Source organism: Suncus etruscus, chromosome 18 (genome assembly GCF_024139225.1).
Source record: "Suncus etruscus isolate mSunEtr1 chromosome 18, mSunEtr1.pri.cur, whole genome shotgun sequence".
NCBI lineage: Eukaryota > Metazoa > Chordata > Mammalia > Eulipotyphla > Soricidae > Suncus > Suncus etruscus.
In genome coordinates this window covers 4,070,915-4,093,661 of record NC_064865.1, presented here as the reverse complement: position 1 = coordinate 4,093,661, position 22,747 = coordinate 4,070,915, and positions in this window count along the sequence as shown.

Genomic DNA, 22,747 nt, shown 5'->3' with positions numbered 1-22,747 from the left:
CAAATACATTGAATTAATATTCAATCCTGCTGAATTAGACCAGCTTATTTTTAATTTTATTTTTTATTTTTTATTTATTTATATATTATTTTCCAAAGATCTACCAAGCTATTGTACTCATACTCAGATATGAGAATACTGAGGTATTGTAAAGAGCTCCTTAGGTGGGCCAGAGTGATAGCACAGCAGGTAGGGTGTTTTTCTTGCTTGCAGTCAACCTAAACCAATCTGGATTCAAACCCTGGCATCTCATATTGGTTCCCCCAATCTTAATATATGGAGAAATGTAAGTATGCTCCCTTGGACTTCAAGTTCAGACTTTTTTTCCCTCAAAAACTAGGATTCTTAGATGGAGGAACAAACAGAACTATTGAGTCAGGAGACCTGGGATGAATCGTAGTGGAACACTTTCTATTTCTGTTTGTCTGTGATCTCAAGTCTTCTGTAGATCAGCCCCACTCACTCAGTTATGGGCACTGTACCTTGTGCACAGTGAATTTAGTGCTTATTGATGTCCATCTATTTTATCATAATCAATTACACCATCAATTATGTACTCCCTTACATTTCCTTCTTTCCCTCCTATTCCATTATCATCATCATGAAATTACCATATCAACATCACCTTCAAAAAAACCTGACTTGCCCACCCTTGAATGCCATTGGGCATTTATACCTCACATACCACATACCAAAAATAACAGCATTGAGACTGGAGATGTAATACAAGAGATAAGACACCTTTGAGTGTGGTTGGCCCTGGTTCAATTTTTAGCACTGTATAAGGTCCCCTGATCACCACCAGGAGTGACCCCCTGAGCATAAAGCCAGGTATAAGCTCTGAGTACTACTAGGTGTGGTCTAAAAGAAAAATAATAGTAATTAATAGACAAGAAAATAGCAGTAATAATAAGTCCAACAATTACCTATTAGGTACTGTGTGCCAAGACTTGCTCTACATGTTTTAGGAGAGGAAATCAAAGTATTATTATTATTATTCTCATTTTATACAGAAGAAAACCGAGGCACACAAAATTTGAGTTATTGCCTGAAATCACAAGGCTAGAAAGTTATTGAAAAATGTGGGCTATAGGAGCTGGAGTGATAGCACAGCAGTAGGGCATTTGCCTTGCACATGGCTGACCCAGGACGAACCTGGGTTCCATCCCCGGCAACCCATATGGTCCAAGAGCAATTTCTGAGCACATAACCAGGAGTAACCCCTGAGTATTACTGGGTGTGGCCCCAAAACAAATGTATTATGATCAGCTATATGTCAACTATGTGATGCATTTTCTTTAAATAAGTTTAATTAAAAAAAAGAAAGAAAAAGAAAAAATGTAGTATATAGTAATAACACTAATCCCATAACAGTGGTAAAAGTGGACTGAGGTCCAGGTACAAGCATCTCCTTCTACCAATCGTGACATACATAAAATTCTCCATGCTCAATATCAAAGCCCTCATTATGGACAAAGACCCAGACTAGAAGGAAGTTGTGGGTATCCCCTCCCCCAACTGTGGGCAGATCAGAACTGCTCACACCTTGATTGGGTGGGGAGAAGAGGTCGCATGGGGGTTTAGAGAAAGGGGATAAGAAGGAGAGTTCGAGAGAGAAGTGAATGAGAGGCATCATCATCAGAGATTTAGCATCAGATTCAGCATTATCACTTGAGCATCATCAAAGAAGCAGCAGCAAGCATCACCAAAGGGAATTAGTCAGTCTGGACGCCACTTAGGAAGCCTGGAAAAAGCAGCTGAAAGGGAGATAGAGGCCGAGAGAGCCAGAGAGAGTAGAGAAGTAGCTGCTAGGAAAAGGCTTATATAAGAGGCCATGTGAGGAGGTGTGCATGGCAGTAGGGAATGTGAAATCAAGCTGGCTGACTCCTGGAACTTCCTCTGACTGCTTTGGGAATCTCTCCGCCCTCACCCTGCAACCTTCAGACCTGCCAGACCATGGAGGCTGCAGGAGCCGGGTCGAGCCCAGAAAGGCCTCACCATCCCCACACCAACTCGAGGACTCTTTAATTTATATTAAGACAGCAGGAAGTTCCTTCCCTCTCTGAGTTCTATACTCAGCCAGTCTTGACACACTTCCCATCAATAGAATTTGAAATCTCAGAATCAGCTTCACATCCAGTGGGTTCTAAGGGAAGGGGAAGTGCCTTCTCCAACCACAGTCCCCTGATGAGACTCCTGCACATAAACACCAGCCACTAACACTACATTTGCTTGGAAAATGTATTCCAGCTGAAAGACTTCAAATGACAGTGTATCTAATCCGCAGAGAAGGAAATTCGCTCCACTGAAACAAACCATTCGTGGTAACTCCACTTCCTCTTTCAAGGTGTGGGGGTATCATATGTGACCCCCATTTTGATCAAAGAAATATGAGAGGAATGAACAAGATGCTTCTGGAAGATATTTTCCAGGAAATATTTCTGGAAGAAGACAGCATGAGAAAAAGTATTCATACCACTCCCCCACTTCTTGTTCTAGAAGCTGATCCCTAGGATAGAGAGGCCACCCTCTGGTATCTGTAAAGCAAATCTGGCAGAATTATATACACACTGAGACAGCCTCCTGAGATTACTGGGTACCATTATCTCAAAGCTGTCATGACAAAGCAGCAGGACAAGGCAGCTAGCTACACCTGTCCAAACTGGTCGTGCCCTGGCTCTCCCATAAAAGACTGTCCCCCTGATCTCAGGCATAGAAACCAAGCAGTCTCTTCATCACAGACAAGAATGCTGGGACCAAATTTTATGATAGAATCAAGACTGGCAGCAAGTAAGCATTGCACTTAGGTTTGCTGTTAGACATAAGATGATTAAATCATGGATTTATTCCTTAGGTGAGCCTGTGTTGCTCTGAACTTCCCTTTAGTACTGTTCTTGTTGTTTCCATAGATTCTGATAGTTTTTATCTTAATCATCAATTATTTTATAGAATATTTTATGTCTTCTTTTATTTCCTTTTGACCCAATAATTATTTATGGCAATTTCAGTTTCCAAGTGCTGGAGTTTCCCTTCCCTCCCTCCCTCCCTCCCTCCCTCCCTTCCTCTCTCTCTCTCTCTCTCTCTCTCTCTCTCTCTCTCTCACTTTGGTTTTTGGGTCACATCACACCTGGCAGGGCTCAGGGGTTACTCTTGGCAGGCTCGGGGGATCATATGTGATGCCGGGATTTGAACCATTGTTCTGCTGCATGCAAGGCAAACAAACTACCGCTGTGCTATTTCTCTGGCCCCATATTCTTTTTACTTATTTTTTATTTTATTTTAACTTAATGTTAATGAGAGGATCTTGTGCATAACACTCTCCACCAGAATACCTATTTCTTTGCACCACTGACTCACCCACCCTCATGTCATCCTATTCCCCCTCTCCTCCCCTGTGGTAAGTTTAGTACTAAAGAAGAAGTTACCTTTACACTGACCTAGAAGGTCAGAAGGTATTATTAAATGAAGAGGGTATAGTAGGTACAAGGAGAGCATCTGTGAAGATTATATAATAGGAAAGTCATCTTTATTAAGTAATCCAAAGATATTACTATGTTTGGAAGGTGTGGATGTGGAAAGAATGCTTCAAGTCAGAATAACAGGGCTTGGGGCTCTGCTAAAGAGTTGAACGTTAATCCCAAGAGGCAATCTTTCAGTGGACTTCCCATGATGTAGAGAATAGTCATTGGGCAAAAAAGGGAAGAGGTGCTTTTCAGGAGATGGCAAAGATGTTACTGAGGAAAAGATAAGTCTGAAAGGCTCAAAGATTGGCCTATTGCTAATCTAGGATTTTTCCATATAAACTTACACTATCCAAAGGATGCAGGAACTGTAATGATGGGGCTATTTGAGACTTGCTTTCTCTGGGTGCCTGAGAAATCCTTGGAAATTTTAAGCACTACTAAAAAGAAAAGATGCTGAGGAATTTTAAGAAACTTTGCAGTGGTGCAAGTGTTAAGACATTTGCCTTGCATGCACTAACCTAGGACAGACCGCGGTTGGATCCCTTGGCATTCCATATGGTCCCCCAAGCCAGGAGCAATTTCTGAGCACATAGCCAGGAGTAATTCCTGAGTGCCACCAGGTGTGGCCCAAAAACAAACAAAAAAGTAAAAAAGAAAGAAAGAAACTTGGACTATCTTGCACCATTATAAACGTCAAAGCGTCTAATCCAATGCCCACACAATCCCTGTTAATTGCCATCTGGAAAGCTATTTCCATTGAAGTCAAACCAGGCTGGAATGGCAGGGAATCTGTTTCGCTTGGGATGGTCATCTGCAGACGTTCTGACATGGCAAGTGACAGGGGCTGATTGCCCAATAAATATAACAAGAGGGCAAATGTGCCTGTCCATCAAAGAAGAACACACAATCCTCCACTCCTTTGCACATGAAAAGTTCAATGAGAGTTTGAAGATATTACGCCAGAAAAGCCAAGTAAAAACTACCTTGAAAATAAACCACATGCTGCTGCTAATTAATCTTAGTTCCTGGCTCTTTCCAATCAGACTCTGAACTATAATCCATCTTCATTACACTCCTTTTAAAGCAAAAAACAGTGCATTTCCGCAAATCTAATTAAGAAAGAAACATTATAAAGCCTTGGGTCATAACTCTCTTTCTGTCAGATGTGTATACATCTGGTGTAAACACACATACACACACACACACACACACACACACACACTTTCTTCTTCTTTGCTTGTTTGTGTTTCGGGCCACATTGAGACATGCTTAGGAATTATTCCTGGCTCTATACTCAGGAATTACTCCTGGCTGTGCCCTGAGAAGCAAATGGGATGTCGAGGATTGAACCCAGGTCAACCACATGTAAGACAAGTTCCCTATACTTCTATACGATTACTCCAGCCCACACACACTTTTCAAAACTCCACATGGTTTGTTTGTTTTTGCAACCACAGGTAGGGAAGGCCACACCAGGGACCAGGAGTGAGGAAATGGTTGTGCAGGTGCCATCACAGTCATCTCAGCCCCTGGTCCTCCTCCATCTTGCACCTGTCCACCAACCATGTGCAGTACACATGTATGGTTGACAATTAAAAGCTACCAAGGAGCTAAAGCAGGAATAAACTAAAACTAGCAATGAGGGTTTATGGCCCTTTGAAGTCTGTCAGATGGTTCTAAGTAGAATTATTTTCCATGATGAAAGCAATGAGCCCTGAATGGACTTGGTAGTACAAAGGTGAGGTGATGTTCGTATCCTGGCATCCCATATGGTTCCCCGAGCCTGCCGGGGGCGATTTCTGAGCATAGAGCCAGGAATAACCCCTGAGCATTGCCGGGTGTAACTTAAACCCCCCCCCAAAAAAAAAAAAGCAAACGTGAGGTGATAGTCTCTGCAGCAGGCAACTAGTTTCCCACAGTATAGACCTCTTAGCAATCTGACCTTAAGCAATCTGGGGGAATTTGGGTTGTCTCTGAGGAATTAGTTGGTTGTTATTGACTAACGCCAAGATTTTTTTCTTCGGATCCCATGGGAAGATCGGAAAGATTCAAGACACTTATTTAAACTGAACTTCGTATTGTTGGGGTGGAGACCAAGGTTGAGAGTCTGGCAGAAGTGCTGGTTCCCATTCAATTTATACATGCCACATCCCAATTTTCATCACCATTCCTACAACCTTGGGTAGGATATAAGAGAGATTTTAGTATTCCCAACTAGTGATGGTTGGAGGGTTCCTTTAAATGCCTCTCAAGAATTTGTACATATCAAAAATGGGGTGGGGCCGGCGAGGTGGCGCTAGAGGTAAGGTGTCTGCCTTGCAAGCACTAGCCAAGGAAGGACCGCGGTTCAATCCCCCCCCCCCCCCGCTTCCCATATGGTCCCCCCAAGCCAGGGGCAATTTCTGAGCGCTTAGCCAGGAGTAACCCCTGAGCATCAAATAGGTGTGGCCCGAAAAAAAAAAAAAAAAAACAAAAAAAAAATGGGGTGACCCATAAATATGCTGGTCTTTGGAGGCTTTTAGATTTACTCGTATAAATCTCATCTATCTATGTCTTGTCTTCCCCTGTCCCTGCCCACATATCCCATTCCATCTGCTAGAGTTCTTGTCAATCAACCCTGTAACAGCCTTTCACTCAAATTCTAACCTAAATTTTACCAACAAATAGATATTGTCAAGAGATATTCAGAGGTCTTTAGATTTCCTGCTTGGAAAAGTTATCAATTCATTCAGATGATGGACTTGTGATACAAGTTCACCTCAGAAGGAAGTTGATCTTTTCTGATCCATTCTAATTAAATTAATGTCTAAGTTCACAGTTTAAGTAGAGCCAGAGCTCAGAACTGCAGCAACACCCTTTTAGAGAGTAGAATCTCACAGATATGTGCTGGTGTATATTTACATACACAATGTGAGGCCCAGACTGGGAAACTTCCACACTGAGGCAAGAAGTGAGGGTTATGGAAGTACCGCAGCTAGTCCGTGATATGAAGGCACCTTACAGATCAGCAGCATTAACCTCCTTATGGGAAAGATGAGATGCTAAATTCTAAGGAGGTAAGTGTCTTGGCTGAGTCCCAAAGTGCTGCACTTAAAATAAGTGAAAACAAGTGAGTTAATAGTAGTGTTAAGGATGCTGGTTTCCTGTGTAGCTAAGTGGTAGGATTGACTTTGTACCCTGTCCAAGATTATGCCTTACTGGTGTAGAGAATTTCACAATGAACCATAGACACCTCGTGGGTGGCTCCCTGGAACACTCTTTCAGTGGTAAGTACAACCAGTGTTCCCAGATGTATCTCAAAAGCCATAATTCTGCCTCTGACCTACAACTAATTGGCTATGGGAGGACGCAGGAGCCAGTGTGGGTCGCATTCTGCTCTCCAGAATTTAACATCAGTATCAGTATATTTGGGCTAGAAATCCTGTCCTGTTGGGTTGTATTCATGGAAGTCCCCTAAGTTAAAAAAAAAAAAAACACTAGAAATTTATGCAGCTAAATCATCAGGATTAGCCCCATCTTAATCCAAATCTTTAAGTTCAAAGCTTGCTTTAGTTTGGGAGGTTCTCCACGTCCATTTAACAAATTACCTTTTGTCTTTGCTTAAACTAACAGATCTCTGTCATGTGCAACCAGAGAAACAAAGCTTAATAGAGGAAGTCAGGTGTTCCATGGGTGGCCCAGTTTGCTGCTCTTGAGCCGCATGATGAAAAAGCCATGCAATTGAGTTTATTATACCTGCCACTTTGACCAGAGCAAATTTATTTAATTAAATAAATAAGGCTGGAAATTTTTACCAAAAACTATGGTTTAAAGAGCAGTTTGAGTTGATTTTTTTTAACTCATAAACATTGACTCAGAAGGATACTTTTGCTTATATGATGATCATGCTTTGAAAGAAGAATTCGAGGGATGAATCACCCATTCAAAGATGTCGGGACAAAGATTAAGACTTCAAAATCAGGGTTGTGTCCCTCATCTCAAGCTCTGCAGCTTGGGATATGAGTTAAGGGTTGCGACTTTCATCATGAGGGCCAGGTTGATAGTACAATGAATAGGGCACTTGCACACAGCTGACCTGTGTCAGCTCCCAAAGCCTTGCCAGGAGTGATCCCTGAGCTTACAGCCAAAATTAAGCCTTGAGCACCACCCAGTTTGCCAATAAAAGAGAAAAAAAATAAAATAATAAAAATGAAGGAGTCCTCAGAGAACTTTATGCAATTAAGCACCCATTGCAAAAGTGGTCCTTTGAAAGTTTGTAGAACAGGTTACATCTCAAACCATATTATTGTTATAAACTTAGGTAAGCTTCTGTGGTCTCCAAGGCAGCCCCAAGACACAATGGTCTTTACTTCCTAATATTCTCACTCTTATATAGTCCCTGCCTTCCTGAATCAGAGTGATGTGTTTGATCCTAGAACACCATGGAGGTATTGGTAGATGACTTCTGAAGCTAGGTTACAAGTGTCATTTTTGTTTCCTTCATGACCTCTTGATCACTTGCTCTGATGAAGCCAGCTGCTATTTGGGGGGGGTACACAAGCAACCATGGGAAAGACTCATCTGAAGAACTAACACCAACAATCAGTGCCATCTTGTCATCTTGTGAGTGACCCACAATGAAAGCAAACTCTTCAGATGACAGAAATCCTGACCAACATCCTAATGGCATCCTCATGAGACATTTTAAGGTACAACCACTTAACTCAGTCACTCGATTCACAGAAAGTAATAGGTAATAAAATTTTACTCTCTGGTTAGGCCACTTAGCTTTGGGATAATTTGTTACACAGCCGAAGATAACTAATAACATCTCTCAAGCAAGTACTTCTATATAATAATAATAAATATAAAAAATCTTATCAAATTGGTAGGATGTTTTCACTTCTAAAAGTCTAAAATGCTCTGAAATATCTTCCACAGCTTTTCCTGAAATATATATAAAGTAAGTGAGAGGCTGCAAAAGATTAACTGTCTTATTCTACCTGGTAAATGTGTAATTATAATAAAGTTTGAAAGTGAAGTTGCAACCTGAGATTTGTAAATTATAATAGTGATATATGCAGGTAGATGTAGGAAGCTGGCAATGAGTTGTTGCAGTTAGGAGGTAATAAAACCAAGATGGGATTTGAAGAAGTTATTGTCACTAGCCCTAAAATAACCAAAAAGCATTATGATTGATGCCATTTTATGGACACAGGAATTAAGGTCTGATAAGACTCTAACTGTAGCCATCACCTGCCCAGAGAAAACTGAATCCCTTCCCCTCCAAGAGGAACTCTTCCAATGGTTTTTATAAGGACATGAAGGTGGAGCACCAAAAGTTCCAAGCTCTTCCCTTTCACAACACCATAGCAATTCTCAATTCTACAGAAAGCCCCAAATGGAAGAAGTTTAGGGGTAAAATCTATAGAACCAGTTTTGCAAAGATAAGTATGGTGTTTCCCCATTCTGAGGGGGGCCCGCATCATCTCCATATGAGACGTGTACTCTTAGTTATCTCCTCGGCAGAAGCCCATGTTCTCTCTTGAATGCATTGTTCTTTCCCTTTCCTTCCTCAGAAGATTCTGAGGAAATAAATAAATAAATAAATAAATAAATAAATAAATAAATAAATAAAATGGACTTAACTGAAAAAAATAAAACTGACTTAACCATTCATCTCTTCCTCACATTACTCATTCCTTTGAGAAAAATGAAGTGCCTACAAATTTTGGGTATGATTTAGGACTGAGCTTTCTTTTTTTTTAACTATTAAATTTTTTATTTTCTTTTTTTTCATGTTTCTTTTTTTAATATAATTTTTATTTAAGTAACATGATCAGTGTTACTCTCATAACCAGTCATAACCAGAACACCTCCCTTCACCAGTGTAACATTACCCCCTCCCCCTTCCCATCCCCTGCCTGTATTCGAGACAGGCATTCTACTACGTTATTTGTTTTTAAGTTCAGTAAGTTGTATTTTTTTTTCCTTAAAGGATAAGAGTAAAAAAATATAATAAAGGTGTGATAGTGGCAATCGCCATTGTTTGCATAGGTCCAGAAAAATGGGGAAAATGGAAAAAAATCCTTGACCTGATTACAAAAAGGCCTCACCACAGAATTTATTGGCATAAGACCGACTCTGGGTTCCAGGCATACCAGTCCGTCCAACTTGAGTCATTCTCAAGGTCCCGGTGAAACTTTTTTCACACTTTAGCTATTGTTGGTATCAGGTTCTTATGTTTAAAGACTCTGGATTCTGTGCATTTCTTTCATATCAGGCTGACGTGGAGCATCCTCTAGTTTCAGCATACCATTAAATGCGGAGCAATCTGCCCTGCATGCAGACTGTTGCTGAGTCGTCTGGGTGTTGGGAGCACTCTTTGGAGTAAGTCAATGCCAAAGCAGTGGTAGGTCTTCCCTGGTAGAGGCTTGGACCCTGGTAATGTTAAAGACAATTGTGGTTGTTTCCATAGATGGTATCCATTGTTCAGGTGTGTGTGGGCGATGCCCATTCTTCTGAGACCTGAGCCAAATCATTATGCCAATGTTCAGGGTAAAAGGCCTAATTACATTACCAAATTTGTGTTCCCATCTCTATTAGATAAGAACTTGTTTGCATATGTGTTATTTTCCCATTTTAATGTGCCTATGCAAAAGAGAAGCAATGCCACAAGATATTGTTGGTGCATCTGGGGGCCGACGAATAAAGTCCAACATTCCCCGTAACTTGGTACATACATGAAATTTATACAGAGATACTCTTCTACCAGTATTGCTTATAAAACAGATCTCAAAGGGGGAAAATCAAACAATCAAATAACAAATTCAGTAGGTAAAATTGTCACTATATGAGGATATTTGATAAGAGTTATAGATGAGCTTCCTTTCCTGCAAAGAGCAATTCTACTTTTTCCAGTCTGGGTTCCATGGCTCCCCCAAGAAATTGGGTAGTGGGAATAATTTCCCATTAGGAACAGAACCAGGTGAGGTTTGATGACCACCTCATTAGGCTGGCGAGAGACAAGAGGTCTCTACTGTGCAGGTGCTTATCAAAGACTTTGATCTGTCCTACACTTTATTCATTTCCCTGGGGGTGACCAAGGTGCCAAGAGAGGAAAAGGTAGATTCCCTTCTCTATCCTGCAATCTGTCCTCTCATTTCACAGAACACTCACAACAATTGATTTGACACTGATAACTTGGTAGGTACCTGAGAGTTTGTTGGTATCTCTTCTGTGTATCCTGGGGAAAATATTTATCTCAGAGTGGTCACAATTCTTAAATTTGTATAAAGAGGATGAGAGAAAAGGATGACTGTGACTACAGGCCTTGCCTCCGTCTCATCTTTATCTGCTACCTCTCCTCCATTTTATTTTATCCTGCCATTTTGGCTTTCTCAGCTGTTCCTTAAGCACACAACTCATTCTCGGTCAAACTGAAGCATTTGCTATTCCCTGTGCCTCTGGCCAAAACCACCAGCTATCTACCATATTGTCCATGCTATTTGTAAAGTTTTCTTTTCGCTTTCCCTTAGAAAATTTAGAACTTTCTAGCTTTAGGAAAAGCAGGCTGACCTAAGACTTATAATTTGGAGGGTGTGACAACCTCTCTCTGAGAAAATTTTCCTATTGCTATTGGCACTGACTGGACCAAAATGCACTTTAAGAACACTAACACTTTTGCACAGATTAAAGACCCCACATCCCTGGCCAGATAGTATAGGCCAGTGAATACTGCACAGCAGTGTCCTCTTTGACCTCTAACATCTTTGATCTTTGTTGTCACACTAAAACACATACCCCTAATGACAGTTTCCTCTATTTTCTACACCCCATGATGTATGTTCCTCAATTGAACACAATCAACATTTTCCCTCATAAATATTTGTTTCCTGAAAAAAATAAATTAGAATAACACAAACTGTTAAATCACTCTAACCCCACTGAACATAAAACCAGATCTGCTACTCCCTCTTTCAAGCCTTTCTCTACCCTATGCCATCTTGGGAAAGATGGACATCTTTTTCAGGACAATAAGGGCCCTCTTCTCTATCCAGTTGTTCCTGTGCTTTTTTTTTTTTTAAGATGACACCAGCATCCCCTGGTATCTGGGTTCATGACTAGGCTACATTTCTCAGGTTTCCAATCAGTTGGAATGTCCTTATGACCAAATTCCCTGTGGTAGAATATGAGCCTAAAAATGAATCTGTCACATTCAGACTCACAGGCTAGTAAATACTCAAGATGTTCCTCCAAGCTCTTTACCTCTCTAGCTCACTTTACTTCAGTGAAGCTGAGAGTAAAACCTGAAGGTGACAGGAATAGGCATCAGTCTGGGTCCATGACTATGTAGACAAGAACAAGCCCTCAGCTGAGCACCCACTATGAAAAATTATATGAGAGATAAGCTTCTTCTTTTTTTTTTTTTTTTTTTTTTGGTTTTTGGGCCACATCCAGTGATGCTCAGGGGTTACTCCTGGCTATGCGCTCAGAAGTCGCTCCTCACTTGGGGGACCATATGGGACGCCGGGGGATCGAACCCCTGTCCATCCTAGGCTAGCGCAGATAAGGCAGGCACCTTATCTCTAGCGCCACCGCACCGGCCCCAGAAATAAGTTTCTTATCCTTTAAATGTTTGCTCTAGAGAAGCTATTTAAGCCAGATCATCCTATAACTAACTTAATCCACTTAATCCAGAACTTGGTTCATGGTTGCACTTAGCTAAAAAAGAAACAGGAAAAAAAAAAGTCATCTCTATTCTGGGTATCAGAAACACTACCAAAAGTTTCTAAGTGGAGAAGAAATCAAGGGTGGATAATAGGGGACACAAAGATCACATAACTGCTAGAAGAAAAAGAATAAAATGTCAGTGCAAAATTACATGTCTACACTGGCCTAGCCTCAATCAATCTCAAATCTTGCCCTCAGCTAACCCACACTCATAGGAGGAAAATCCATGAAGATCTACTAAAGAAACAAAAAAGTGGATTGAAAGGCCTCCAGAATCACAGAAGACATAGACTAAGGCCTACTAGGTATTTTTGGGAAGGATGTTCCCAGTGGAAACATTTATTTTGTGAGTAAGACCCTCTCAAGAGATGCTCAGGAGACCCTCGTGTCCTTCCAAGAGATTCTAGTCCAATGGACTAGAGTTTCAACACACACAAGGCCCAGAGGATGTAGTGCTGCTCAAGCCCTGTAGTGCCAATGCTCAGGAGCCTTAGGGTTGCATCTGGAAAGGTTTAGGGTACTATCTGGTACCAGAGGCTGAATTAGTGCCAAAGGCAAGCCATGAATTTTATTCCCTGGCCTATACCATCTCTCCAGGTCAGACACATTTCTTCACTCCCAGACAAGTGAATGGAAACGTTTAGAGGAGAGGTACCCAAGTACGAGGGACTTGATCGACCTAACCAGCCAGAGTTTGAATGCCCATTTCCTGAGTTAGGGGTGGGCAGAAAAATGGCTCATAGCAGGAAAGAAAGCAAGCACAAGGGCATCAATAGACCCCCATGACTAGGAGCACTAACTCCAGCACTTTCCAGATGCTGTTCCTAATATGCTTCCTTTAGTAGAACATGTATTCAGATCGCGTCCCTACAGAAAACTCTCCTGTGAGACTCAGAAAACTGGTGAGGGATGGAAGTACATATCCCTGTGCCCCCCCAAGAGACTCTTGACACCCATTTTCTATCTACCTGAAGGTTTTACTAACTACTTTCTCTTAGAATCAACTTTAAATTTTTCTCAAAGCCGAAACACAAACAGATGCACTTTCAGGAGTTTCCTGTCTTCCCTCTGCTTCTGAGTACCTGTCCATTCCCATCCAGAGGCAAACATCTACCCAGTTACCAAAGGGCAGATGTAGAGACCAGGAGAAGAAATTGGCCTGTCCCTGAATTCCTCTAAATAGCCCCAATAGAACCACCAGCATCAGTGTTATCCAGGACTCTCTAGAAATGTCAACTCTCAGCCCTGACCTCATACCCTTTCAACTCTCAGCCCTGACCTCATACCCTTTCATCAATAACAGGCTCAGATTGGCAACTGATGTTTGGACTTACTGTCTTACCAGCCCTCCGGAGGACCTTGATGCTCAAGACAGAAAATTATTGCAGGAGAGAATTCTTTGTTGAACCAGACCAGCAGCAGGCCAGGAGAGAGGAAAAACAAGAAACACAACTGCAAGGGGAAGCTCCTCAAAGCTGCACACTCAGCTGGCAAGGGAATGTAGGGGTGGTAGCTGCAGTCAGAGGGGGTCTGGGAAAATGGGTGATACTTAGAAACTAAATTCTATTGCTCTCAGAATAGAGAATCAGGGATATGAGTGGACATGTAAAGTGACATGGACAGCAGGAGGGACTGACATCAATGAGGCTACATGGGAAGTGCAGGCACCAAGCAAATGGAGCAGGCCTGAGAAGAGCCTGGGGCCCTCCAGGGCCTGTTATTTATGCAAAGTCACCCAACAGTTAGTGGCATTGTAAGAAGGGCCCCTGGGAACCCTAGCGGTTAGTGATATTGTGATAAGAGCCCCAGGAACCTTTATAACTCAAATTACATGAGGCAAGCTAGACTTGTGATTGATGTCTGAAATGGGGGCACTTTATGTGGGTCTGAGCCCTCAGCCTATAGGATTTGGGGTTCTGGGGTGTGTGTGTGTGTGTGTGTGTGTGTGTGTGTGTGTGTATGTTGTGTGTGCATATGCTGTGTGTGTGTGTTGTGTGTGTGTGTTGTGTGTGTGTGTGTGTGTGTGTGTGTGTGTATGGGATTTCAAGGCCACACCAGCAGTGCTCAGGAGCTATGCCTGGCTCTGTGCTCAGGAGTAACTTCTAGTTGTGCTTGGGAAACCATATGCAGTACCATATGATGGGATTCAAATCCCCATCAGTAGCACGCAAGGCAGGCACATAATCCCTGTCCTAGCACTAGTCAGTTTATAAGGTTGGCAACTAACTCCAGAGAAAATGTCAGAGTATCAGTGTCAGAGCAACAGAGCTGAATGGAAGTGTCAGCCTCCCAGCAGGGAGTTGATGGGTGTGGAAAGCATTCTTACATTTAGGGACCAGAAGCAAAGGGTAGAAGGAAGTGGTCCCTCCTTGCCTTCACATGCCTGCAGTTTGCTTATGAGTCGAATGATGCACTTGAGCTAACAGAATTTCATTTCCTTCCTTCCTTTCTTTTTTTTTTTTTTTTTAGAAATTTTTTGCCTTTTTAAATTTATATTTGAATTTTTTTATTTAGTTCAAGACTGTGCTTTCCAGAGTTATTGATAGTTAAGTTTTAGGCATATTTCAACACCAGTCCTACCCCCCAATATCAACTCCGATGACAAGTGTTCTCACACTCAGCCATCCCTCATCCTCCAACCCTCCCCTTGACAGGTGATTTTAGCTTAGATCTCATGGTTTTAGTGTTGTTGAGTTGGTGCTTCCGATTTATAGCTATACCAGCCTCCCAGATTACCAATTCAGAATCTCATTTCTAAGGTCCCGGCCAGTTCTAACACACTGTTAGTCTGAGTACACTCTACTGCAAGGTGATACCAAACCAGGATCTGTGGAGACAGGGGCCAGATGGAGTGTTAGTGGAGCAAGTCTGAAGATCGTTATTATGGAAAAATGACCTAAATTCTGTGCACTGTAGACTCCAAATTAATCATCAAATATGACTTAAGGATCCCCAGACAATGGCAAATACATTATTGGCCTCAAAAGGAGTCATGAAATCATATCCTCTCCTAGTCAGGGGACCCAGGCAATCAGACCCGGAGCAAGGGAAAAGGTGTGACTGTGGAGAGAGCTAGACTGGAGCAGAAAAAAATGGTTGAGCCTATAGGAACTGTGACTCAAGCACTCTCTAGCCTTCGCCTCTACACCAGGCTAGAGAACCAACCATGAGCCACCAACTTCACCTCCATGGGTCCTCTGCCTGTCCTCTGCTTCCCCTTCATGGGTCCTCTCCAGGGTTAACCAATGAGACCTGAATATGTCAGAGGGTTGGAGACTGAGGCTTGCATAGTTGCTCTCTGCTTTCCCTCCCTGCACTGTCACAAAAGCTACCTGTGTCCTATTGGTCTCCATGGCTTCTCCTTCCCATGAATACTCTGTCTGCTTTGTTGGAGCCTAAGAATGGTAAAAAGTGGTGCATATGCTGCCTCTACACTTGTGTTGCCAGCCCATCCTGCACACACACATGCTGCCTGCATCTCCCTCTTGAGATGTGTACTTTCATACTTTAATATTGGGGTATATACTGCTGCTCTCTCACTTTCACTGTCTGTTTCATCACAATCCCTTCCTCAAAAATCTTTCTTTTCCTTTTTATTTTTTTTGGGGGAGAGCACCACACCAGACAATGCTCAGGGGTAACTCCTGCTTCTACACTGAGAAATTATACTTCTCAGTACTTAGAGGACCATATGGGATGCTGAGATTCAATCTGAGTCAAGGCAAATGCCCTAGCACTGTTGCTCAAAATTTTCTTTGTTTTTAAATTAATATATTTGTACCATGATTACAAACATGTTTTTAGTTGGGCTTCAGTTATGAAAAACAACACCTGCCTTCACCAGTGCAACATTCCCACAGCCAATGGCTCCCATCATCTTCTTCCCCCACTTCCCTGCCTGTATTTGAGATAGGCATTCTATTTATCTCAATCACTACCATTGTCAGGATAATTGTTAGTGTAGTTATTTCTCTAACTGCACTCACCATGCTTTGTGGTGAGCTTCATATCATGAGCTGGTCCTTCCAGTCCTCATCTCTATTGTCTCTGGGTATTATTACAATAATGCATTTTATCTAATCTTAACTCCATAGAGTGAGTGAGACTATTTTGTGTCTCTCTCCCTCTGACTTATTTCACTCAATATAATAGTTTATATGCCATCCATGTACAGGAAAATTTCATTAATTCACTTTTTAGATTCATTTTTAGATGGCTGCATAATATTCTCATTGTGTATATGTACCATGGGTTTTCTTTAGCCACTCATCTGTTGAAGAGCAGCTTGGTTGTTTCCTGAGTCTGGCTATTGTAAATAGTGCTAGCAATGAATATAGGATGTCAGGAAGGCATTATTGTATGGTGTTTTTTGTGTTTCTAGGGGCATATTCCTAGGAGTTTGTATAGCTGGATCATATGGAGCTCAATTCCAAATTTTTGAGGAATCTCCAGATTCTTTTCTATAAAGGCTGGACTAGACAGCATTCCCACCAGCAGTGAATGAGAGTTCCTTTCTCCCCGTCAGCACTGATTGTTCTTATTTTTTGTGATGTGTGCCTATCTCTATAGCATGAGATGGTACTTCATTGTTGTATTGATTTGCATCTCCCTGATTATTAGTGATGTGGAGCATTTTTCATGTGCCTTTTAGCCATTTTGTATTTCTTCTTTGAGGAATTGTCTTTCATTTTCTTCTTCCCCCAATTTTTTGAATGGGGTTAGTTTTTTTGTGTTAAGTTTGTCAGTCAGTACCTTGTATACCTTAGATAGTTATATTAGCCCCTTATCTGATGGGTATTGGATGAATAGTTTTTCTCCCATTCTGTGAGTGGCCTTTGTATCCTAGTCACCATTTCCTTTTGAGGTTCAGAAGTTCTTCTCAGCTTAATATAGTCCCATATGTTTATCTCTGCTTTCACTAGTTTGGATCAGTGATTTGAAGATGCCTTTGTCTCAAAGTCATGGAGTGTTTTACTATGTGTTCTTCTGTATACCTTATGGTTCCAGGGTCTAATATCAAGGTCTTTAAATCTATTTGAATTTGACATTTGGTGCAGGATGTTAGATGGAGGTCTTGAGTTCACTTTTTTTGCAAGTGGCTTGACCAGGTTGTCACAGCACCACTTGTTGAAGTGACTTCTCTTGCTCCATTTTGCATTCTTGCCCCTTTATCAAAGATTAATTGATTGTATAATCTGGGAATACATTCTCTGAATACTCAAGTCTATTTCACTGACCTGAGGGTCTGTCTTTATTCCAGTACCATGCTGTTTTAATAACTATTGCTTCGTAGTACAATTTAAAGTTGGGGAAAGTGATGCCTTTTTTGTTAGGGTTGCTTTAGCTATTCATGGGTAATTTATTGATTCCAACTGAATTTCAGGAGGTGTTTGATGCCACTTCTTTGAAGAATATCATGATATCCTTAGAGGAATTATGTTAAATCTGTACAATGCTTTGGGAGTATTTCCATTTTAATGATGTTAATCCTCCCCAATCCATAAATAAGGGTATGTGTCTCCAGTTCCTTGAGTCCTCTTTTATTTCTTGAGAGCAGTGTTTTGTAGTTTTCTTGTATAAGTCCTTCACCTCTTTAGTTACATTGATCAAAATTTCTAAATAAAACCTGTTTTCACTGAGAGAGAGGCAAGAGAGAGACAGAGAGACAGAGAGAGAGAAGAATGGTAACATCTCTGCTTTGTGTATCACCTGTGGGCACAATCCCTCAGGACTCTTCAAATCACAGTTTTGCAGGTAAACCTGCAAAATAATAGAATCTCAAAGGTCGTGTTATTGCTAGAGGACTGCCAGTTTCCTGAAAAAAAAAATATTGCCCACCTAAATTTAAATAGAACTCGGGAATTGAGCCTCCCAGGCTAGAGACAAACAGGGCCCAGGATAACCAGATTACACAAGGCCTGATCCTGAAATCACAGACTTTCTCCCCAAAGCCTGGAATATGAAACCTGGGAGGAAGCAGGCTACAGTCTGTTACAAATATGACCATATAGCAGGCTGATGACACATTAGGGAGATGAAAGCTCCTATCGCTGGAGATTGGCCTGCCCATAACAGCTGCAGAAGAGCTTCTGAGTTATTTACGCTACCCTCCTTACTACCCATTTGATGAGATGGTATACGATTTGACATACACTGAACCAGATCATTAGTTCAGTTAAAAAGCTAAAAGTAACAACTGCTGAGTTTAGCAACTGATATATCTGATTAGAACTCATTTAACACATAGATTTGTCAACATGATTACATTAGAAAGTGGTGAAAGACCAAAAATATACAAAATGCAAGACAAAACAATTTGATCTAACGTACAACCATTTACCATAAACGGCCTAGGATTCACACACAGTTCTTTCACCTATAGGTACTTTTTTAAATCATTTTAATTGATGCCATAGTTTTTACCTAAAATATGGAGTCATTAGATATACTAGTATTTTAATACAGTAATAGATCACATCAAGATAACCCAAGTCTACATCAAGCTATACACAGAGGGGACCTGTTACACTAGCAAGTCCCATGGGGGCCAGGGGGGTAGTATATGATGCATGCTGCTGGAAACAGGGGTGGAGGGAGGACAGCACTGGTGGTGGAATGGCCCTAATTCACTGTCACTATGTACCTTAAATATAAATGTGAAAGACTTAAAAATTCACATTGGTCATCAATACAAATTATTAGGAAAAATTATAGATCAAATGTTTCTATAATAATAGGTCAATAGAGTACATTTGTTTAATAGGGGTTTATATTATTTGTATAGTTATCTATATTATTTCTTCCAGGATTTCCACAATAGGGATTTTTTTTCTCTTTACCATCCCCACTCCTCTTATTTTCCTGTCTAGAGTGGTGCAAAGATTTTGGACTTTGCTGCAGTGTACTGGACTTACACTTGCTGTAATGTTAGAGATCACACAGGCCAGAAAGAAGTGAGGCTGGGATCAGTCTGGCAGCCTCACTCCTATAAACATCTCTATACCCCTGAGTCAGCAACAAATTATTGTGAAACGAGCTGGGGGTGAGAAGAGAACCCAAGGTCAACAACATTGTTTTTGTATCTAACTCTATGCCATGTGCTGTACATACATTGTAATTTATTTTATTGTTTCATGACTGAAAATGATTATATATGAGCTTATACCACCAATAGTGTTACTCTCTATACACAAATTATTGGTAGCTGATAAACATAATTCCAGAACAATTTCTCTGCACTTACCTATTAACATACACTTTAGCTAAAAATTTCAATCAACTAGCTACTGATCCATTCAAATTTTTGGAAATAATTTACCTCATTTAAAAAAAAGTTATTATAGGGGCCGGAGCAGTGGCACAAATGGTAAGGTGTCTTGCCTTGCAAGCGCTAGCCTAGGGCAGACCGTGGTTCAATCCCCTGGTGTCCCATATGGCCCCCCCAAGCCAGAAAGGAATTTCTGAGCACATTGCCAGGAGTAACCCCTGAGCATCAATAGGTGTAGCCAAAAAAAAAAAAACAAACAAACAAAACAAAAAAAAGTTATGATTTACCAAGTTGTTCATAATACAATCATTTTAGGCATTAAATTTTCAAACACCAATTCCATTACCAGTGTGACCTTCCCTTCACCAGTGTCCCCAATTTCCCACCCACCACCATAGCCTGCCCTTTGCAAGCACAAATTTACTACATTTTTTGTCACAACACAAAATCAATGGAATTATCAAAACTTAAAACAAATAAAGGTCAACCTGAAATAATTGTTATATCTCTACATGATGTTACCAAAGTCGGTGTTTAAGGATTGACAGGGCTGTAGTTAGCACTAGTTGAGTTTTCTGCATTACTATTTAGGCTCATTGGGCTTGGTATATTAATCATATTTCCTGTGATATAACTGAGCTGACAATACAATAAAATGTTGAGGTGTCACACAGTCCTATGTCCAGTATATATAGATCTAAAACAAATTTGGTAGCTTGGCAGTTTGATATGGTTAAGTTATGGAGCTGGGTTGTTTCTGTTGCAAAGTGGCTGGTGTGGGCTGTGGGCTGCTGTGGCTTAGACAGAAGGAGGAAAATTTGTCCCCATTCATTCTGAGAATACTGCAGAGGGTATCCATCCAGACCAGATTACCTGAGAAAGAGTCTTTAGTCATTTTCTTTGGATCTTGGTCGAGGAATTGAGCCGGTTTTTCTATTAGGAAGATGTTGGTGTGGGCGGAAGCAGCCAAATTTGGAAGTGGGAGGGAACTTGGCCCAACCCCTATTTTGAAAATATCTCAAAATTTCAGCCCCTAGTCTGGTCCCACCTGAGAAAGTTCAGCTGCTCACATTATTTGAGTTCAGTCTCGGACTTGTTCAGTCTCGGAGCTGTTTCTGTTGAATAGAATTTATCTAATTTTCTAGATAACGGTTTAGAAGCCAAACACCAAATTTCATTGTCATATGCATTATTCTTAAGAACATAATAAAGCATGTCACACTTGGAAAGTTCCAGTAATTAATCACAGTATTTTAGGTCTCTGTTTTCTACAAATAATTAGTAGTTTCTTTTGATACATTGATGAAAGTTTTGCTATAAGCTATAGACTCAAATCTGTCAAGAAGGCAGTCTTACCAAGTAAAAAGAGTGTCTGATACTTCAAACTACTGACACAATGAAAAAAATTGACTGCCAACTTTCAAACTGACATCAATTAGACAAGTTTCAGATTGTACTAGTAGACTGCATCAGAAGTTAGGAGTCTTTTTGTGTGAAATGTAGATGATTTTACAGTAACCCCCAAATGCAAAAGAATAAGAATCAACTCCATTCATTATTTATAAAAGTTTTACATCAATGGCCTTATACATTCTGTTCTGTGACTTGCTTTAGCCACATCATAGTATAGACATAACAAATTTACTATTTTTCCATGCTATGGCGACAGTGTGTTGTTCTTAATCAGAATAATATTGATGGCCATTTGACATTGCCCTAATATCTGCTATTGCAAGCACTACTGCATAACTTTGGCAGTTATGAGTTTCAGTTTCACACATGCCAAACATTCACTTTACTGCCAACCCCATAACTCTTATTATTTAGACTTCACAATGCTCTGAAAAGGACTATAATTTATCCTATTTTAAAGTTAAGAAACTGAGGCTCAGAGAAGCTGAGTTCATGCTTTGGTCAAGGGATTGGCTTCCTATCTTTGTGCCCTATCTTTGATCCTAAATCCTTTGGGGAATTTATCTGTGAACAAAGATGATCAACATCCTCTACAAACATCATCAACACAGAGCTGACAGTCTAGTGGAGAAAAGAGACAAGACCTAAATAAATGAAACTTAAGTCACCTAGTTTTTGGAGCAGCACTGCCATGTAAGAGTACATATGGGGGAAATAAGGAGAAGCAGAAATGAGTTTCTGTATGGGACCAGCTAGACAGGATGTACCCAAGTGAGAGATGGAGCCACACTATCATCTGAGCAGGAATGTTTCTGCAAAAAACAATCAGTCAAGGAGCTGGAGATGAGCACTTGTCTTGCAGATGTAAGGCCAAGGATTCAATCACAGGTAACATCTCCCCATCACCAATAACAATAACAATAATAATAAAGGATCTATCAATGTAGGACTGGAGATTTGTCAGAGGAGACAGCATGTCTAGAACATATCAAGAAAGGGAAAGAAACTGGAATAATGTGAGAGAGGGAGGAGAACCTGGGGATGAATGAGGCTTGAAGAATTCTGAACAGAAGTCTGACATGGTGTAATTCGAGTTTTATGGACCCCACTGGTCATGATGTACTCCAGTGAATAGAAGAGAAAGTTGGAATAATAATCACTATTAAGCTATAATATCAGAATGGGGAAAAGATTGCCACTTGGATTAGACTGATATAGTATGAATCATGCAGTGGTCAGAATCTATCTATATTTTAAACTTAAATGTAAGATTTGCCCACAGGTTGGATGTGAAGATGAGAGAAAGTCGTGAGTCACCCTGGGAAACTTTTCTTCTAGAAATGGGGAAAATATTGCTTCATTGTGTCAGAAAATATCCACAAATGGGACCAGAGATAGTACAGTAAGTAAGGCTCTTGCCTTTAACGAGGTTTGATCTTTGGCACTACATGTTGTCCTCAGAATCCCACCAGGAGTCACGCCTGAGCACTTCAGGGTGATGCCCAAAAAGCAAAAGGAAAAAATACCCACAAACTATGCATACCAGTGGACCATGCTAAGTCAGAAAGCAAAAGACAAATACTAGATGATCTCACCCCTATGTGGGATAAAACAAAATGAGGGAACAGACAAAACCAAACAAAAACAAACCCTTGACCTCAGACCACAGAATTGAATTTAACAGAGGAGAAGGGGAAAAGAACATGGAAGACAGAAGGTCCCATGAAGTAGCACTTGGCTGGTAGGTGAAGTATGGTAGCACATGCTTTTAAGAGGAGCAAAATTGTACCCCTAAAACATATACAGTGTTAAAAACCAATGTCACCTCCAATTAAAAGTGAATTATAAATACCAAAACTGGAGCTGGGAGTGATAGCACAGTGGGTAGGGA